Source organism: Stegostoma tigrinum, chromosome X (assembly GCF_030684315.1).
Source record: "Stegostoma tigrinum isolate sSteTig4 chromosome X, sSteTig4.hap1, whole genome shotgun sequence".
NCBI lineage: Eukaryota > Metazoa > Chordata > Chondrichthyes > Orectolobiformes > Stegostomatidae > Stegostoma > Stegostoma tigrinum.
In genome coordinates, this window is record NC_081404.1 from 5,458,834 (window position 1) to 5,464,833 (window position 6,000).

Here is a 6,000-nt window from a genome sequence, read left to right on the forward strand (position 1 = left end):
CCTTTGTGTAGTATTAACTCTGTCCTGGTGATGCAGCAACAGATTGTTCTGTTTGCATCACTGTCACGTTTTCGTCTGATCCGTTTGTTGTCATTTGTTGCCCAAAGTTGAAAACAAAATATTACACCAAGAAAACTGCAGAATAGGTTCGTGCAACAACAGGCACTCTGCTCTATTTCAAACATATTCCCACTCACTTCAGGTATGAAGTTTCCAGAATCTATAAGAATGTTAAATACCCCTGTATGTATACTGAAGTGTATTATGAAAATTCCACACGGATCGGATTCAAGAGGTTTGAAAAGGTCTCAACTCCAATGCTCCCATTTGCTTTAAATCTATTGGTGAATACTCTGATAGTCAGGCGCATTTTGATGGCCAGTCCGGCCCGTAAGCGTCTGAAGGATCAACGCCAGAGGCAGAATCATTGTGACACAGAAATGGAGAGCAGGAGAAAGTCTGCCATTTTACTCTTCCTGATATCTGGTAGTTGCATCCTTCATGGGTGTGTGACCTTTTGAATTATTTTAATGCTTTCGGCCTGTTATTGAGTCGGAATTCTGAAGATATATTCCTGCGTGTTACAAGTATGCTCCAGGATGTAAACTGCAGCACAAACACATTTAATTATCCAAAAACACTCTCTAAATACAGAGAAAAATTTGCAAACACCTTGATGCTTCCTTGTAAGGAAACAATTCATTGTAAGCATCAATAAAACAAATAGTAATGCCACATCATGTGAAGGGTAATAGATAACATTGATTGCTGGATGAAAGACGCAAAAGAAAGTTTCTCTTGGAGCAAATACGTCTGAGATTAGCGATGACGATATGGATGCACCAATAATACAAGGTTCCTGCAAACAAGAGACAGCATTACACACCACGTTTTTAGTTCCACAAATGTCCACTGCATCAAGAGCAAATGGTTGGACTTGAAGAAATGGTGAATGAACAGCGCCACAGAGTGTCCTCCGGGCAGGGCGCGAGGCACAATTCACCGGGAATGTCCTCCGACATTGGTCTGATTCTTTTCTCACATCAGGAAGAGGATATCATTCTTAGAAAAGCAAAGGCAGTGTGGTGGGAAAGTGCCAATCTGTGAGAAAACTTTAAGTAAGATTGTCATGGTATGTTTTCCTCTAACTATCACGAAATTACAAACACTGTAGAACAGGGAGGAATGACTGACCTTGACACCACCGAGGCATTTGGCAATTTGCAGAAAAATGGCCCATCGCAGAACTGGAGTCAATGCAATTTGGGGACAATGTCTCCTGTATTTGAAGCGTTGTGGAAGACAATGGAAGATGCTCGTATTTGACTAAGAGGGTGGGTAACCCAGCTCCAGGACATCTCTGCAGGAATTCCCCAGGCAAGTGAACCAGGCCCAACCATTTACAGTGTATCGACCATGATATCAGAGGAAAGGATGTTCGCTGATGATCCCACAATGGTCAGCAAAATTGATGAAGTAACACTATTGTTGGTCAATTCCATGAAGAGGCCGAGACGGAAATAACAGCAATGAAAGAAACGGCAGAGAAGGAAAAACAGTGCTTGCGTCTGTCTGAACAGTGGAAGACGCAGGATGTGTTCCTGAAACGGGCAAGATTCAGTGATCCAGTGAAAGTGTGGAACTGAATGAAATTCAATAATGTCGAGAAGTCATATTGGAAAAATTAAAGAGGCTGAAAGTTAATCTCTCGAGGAGCCAAGCTAGCCTTTGTCTGAGAACTTTGAAAGAGATGCGCACAGAGATCACGGATGCATTGATTATCACAATTCAAATTACTAATGTCGCAATGCGTACTGCTGTTTGGTGTTTTCGCAAAACTGCAGTCTTGTTTTAACAAGGAGGAGTACAACAGTGTAAAATGCATATCTGTAAACCCGAACTCGGAAGTCGGGAATGTGATCGATTTATTAAAAATCCAACGATTATTTGGTCAGTGAAAGGAAGCCTCTGATTCAGCAGAGGCAGCACGGAATTGTGAAGAGGAGATCTGTGTAGATCTCCACAAGGCGTTCCTGGCAGAGATCATGCGGCGAAGCAGGGGATGTGGTTTATTTACAGTATACCCGGATTTTGACAAAGTGCCTCATATGAACGTGCACCACATCGCCAGCAAAATACCACAATGGATGAAGGAATGAGTCACAGACATGATGGCTAGGAGTCGAGATGCACTCATCCACAAGTCATCTAAGATGCCAAATACTTACAGATGGCCAATATCTGACTGCGATCTGATAAAACAAAACACTTCAAAGAAAAGTTCATGAAAGAAAATGGCAAGAAAACGGAAATGATATTTTCTGCAACATAATAAAATTTAATTGACTCCCTTCCTCTCGCTTTGCAGTCAGTCATTTTCTGCAGCCCTTCCATATCGTTGCAACACAATTCAGGAACAGATAGCCTCCATATCTCTTTAAAAACATTCACTCACTTTTGCCCTCCCTAAGTCTGCAAAATCATGCCGCTGGGCACTCACTATCTCTGGAATATCATTTAATCCCTGCAACGCTTACTATCTCGAAAATATCATCCAGTCACTGTCGGCCTTCCGATCTCTGTCACATCATTCACACAATGCAGCCCTGCCTATCTCTGCAACATCATTCACCAGCTGCAGCCCTTGCTTTCTCTGTAATTTCAATCACTTCCTACAATCCTCACTTCACCTCTGACATTATTCAGTCTCTGAACCCCTACCTAACACTGTAAAATCTTTCAGTCACTGGGCCGTCACTATCTCTTGCATGTCATTTAATGCTGGCAGCACTCTACCTATCTAGTATCATTCAGTCACTGCATTCAGTCACTATCGGCAGAACATTGTAGAGTCACTGCGGCCTCCGTGTCTCTGAAGCATAATGCATTCAATACAGCGATCGCTATCACTGCAATATCGTTCACAAACTGCAGCTCTCTAAATCTCTTTCGCAACACTGAACCGGTGGAAACAACGTCTCCACGTCTACTCGATCCACGCCTCTCAGTTTTCTGTACGTTTCAATCAGATTCTGTCTGATCTTTCTCAGCTCTGTCACATGCACACCAAGAGTCCTCAATCGTCCCTTTCAGATTAACACTGTTGTTTCTCACCCAAGTTCCTCCCTCTCCACACGTGTGCTGAATTCTACCTTGTTCCGCTCCCTGTTTCCTAGATGTGGAATACATCATGGCAAATTGTTCAAAATGGGAAACAATGGCCCATTGGGCACACCGCATTTGAGTGTAAATACCACCAAATAGACCACACCAGCACCTGTGTGAGGACAAAAAGGGAAGGGGAATCCTTTGCCTTCTTTCAAATATATCTCCGATGTCCTCTCACATGTGCCCAAAGTACTGACACTGGTGAACCAGTCAATTCAACCACTATAAATATCGAGGGTAGCTTCTGAACAATTACTTTTGAGGGTTCTCAGGGATGAGGTCAGTGAGGTTTCACACAGTTCAATTTTTGAATGACTGGGCATGTGATTTGAGAATTAAAGAGCTGGTTTGTGCTGTTATCAAGTATAGGAGAGTGATGCGGTGATATTTCAAAAACATGAAATTTTCCAACTGGGCTTTTCATGCAGACACTGAAATACCATTGTTGGTCAGCTCTTATCATAACAGTTGGCAAAGGAGGCACGAGGGGCTGAATGCCTTATTCCTGTTCCTATTTCTTCTGTTTTTATGGACTTCTGCTTGCATTGAGAAGAACCAAGAATGAGCAAGTCAGAGATTTAGTGTGAGAGAAGAGTAAACATGGAGCTGCAAGTGGCACAGGTAGAAATGATGAGAACAAGGTATTCTTGGTGGCACTGGCAGATTTAGAAAAATGTGACCTGTTAAAATCAACAAGAGTTACATTCGATGGTGGGATTTGGTGATTATGCACGGCTAGGCCAGAACTCTACAAATTCGGCCAGATAATTTATTGGAGTAGAATTGGGCCATTCTGCCACTTGAGTCTGGTCTGTCATTCAATTTTGGCAGATATGTTCAGAACCTCATTCTCCTGCCTCCCCCCTATATCCCTTCATCCCTGAACTCATCAAAAACATATTTATCTCTGTCTTAAATAAACTCAATGACTTGGCCTTCTGCGGCAACATGTAGCACACATTCACCACTCTCTGATGGAATAAATTCCTCCTCATCTCAGTTCCAAAGGGTTATCCTTTAACTCTGAAGCTGTTCCCTCGGGCCTTAGTCTCCCCTACCAATGGAAACTTCTTCTCCACGACCACTCTAACCAGGTCTCTCAGTATTCTGGACATCTCAATCAGTTTCCCCCAATCTTCTGAACTCCATGGAGTATATATCCAGAGCCCAAAACATCTCCAAACTAGTCCTTTATCCACAGGAATATTCCTGTAAAACTTTTCTGGACCCCTGTCAAAGCTTGCACATGCTATCTTGGATATAGGATCCAAAACTGCTCACAATATTCCAAATGCGGTCTGATCAGAATCTTATACAGCCTCTAGTCTTGTGTTGTAGCTCTCTTGCAATGAATACTAACATTCCATTTGCCTTCTTAACTGCCGACTGAACTTGGATGCTAACCTTAAGAGAATCCTGAACTAGGAATCCACGTCTCTTTGTGCTTCAAATTTCCAAAGGCTTTTCCCATATTCTTCCTGCCAAAGTGTATAACGTCAGGATTTTCGAATCTGCATTTGGTCTGCCAAATCTTTGCCTACTCTCCTAACCTGTTCAAGTCCTCCTGTAGCTTCCCCACTTCCTCAACACTTTCTGACTCTCCATCTACCCTTGTGTTAGCTGCAAAATTTGCAATAATGCCTTATGTTCCTTTACCCAGATCATTAATGTTTAATGTGAATAATTTTGGTTTCCACACTGACCCCAGCAGAACTTCACATGTCACTGCTGCCATCTTGAAAAAAAGACCCTTTCGTCCACAATCTCTGACATCTGCCTGTCTGCCAGTCCTCTATGTGTGCCAATGCCTTGCCTTGACACCATGCGCTCTTATCTTATTTCTCAGCCTCGCATGCAGCAACTTGTCAAAGTCCTTCTGGAAATCCAAATAGATCATGTCCAATAGCTCTCCTTTTTCTAACTTGCTCATTACTTCCTTAAAGAATTCAAACAAGTTCGTTCAGAAAGACGTCTCCTTGATGAAGCCGTGCTGAATTTGGCCTCTTTCAGCATGCCTTTCAAGTATTCTGCAAACTCATTCTTAATGCTCATGTGTGCAAAATATTGAAGAGAAGAGATGCAGTGGCCAAATTAGCAGAGAGTTTGAAAACTAGGGCTTGTTTATTCAGGTCAGTGGCGGCAGAATTACAGTGGATGTGAGCAAAATTCTTCTTAAACAGAGGATGAAGGATGCCTAGTGTTCTCCGCCTGAATTAGTGGTGGAGGCAGAAACCCGAAGCTCTGTGAGAATGTGTATGAGTCAGCACAGTAGATCGGCAGGGCAATGGGCAAAGTGAAGGATGATGTGATTAAAAAGGGCGTTTGGATCTCTTTGGGTCGGTTCAAACAAGGATGTGCCCAATTGACCTCTTCTGAGCTGAATCGTTTCTGTGGATCTGTCGTTCATAATGGATTCTAAAATCTGACCAATCACTGAGGTTACTCGAACCAGTCTATAGTTTCCTGTGTTTTGCCTCCCTCCCTTCTTAAATATGTGTGTTACATTCGCCATTTCTCAGTTCTCTGCGACCAACCATGGCTCCAGCGATTCCTGAAAGATCGCCACCAATGGCTCCACAATCTTGTCTGCTACCACCTTTATAACTCTGGGGTGTGGTCTGTTCTGCGAGGGTGAGAAATTGAAATGTAGTTACAAACCACTGTGACTGGATATGGTCCTTATTGGCATTAATTCGAAAACTTGGACAAGGATAGAAAATTGCTGAAAGGGAAGGAAAAAGCCCACATGGACATGAGATAATGAAATTTTGGGTGAGGTTTTTGGTCCAATTGGTTTAATTTTCAAGTTCAGGCTGAAGGAAGAAAACGAAA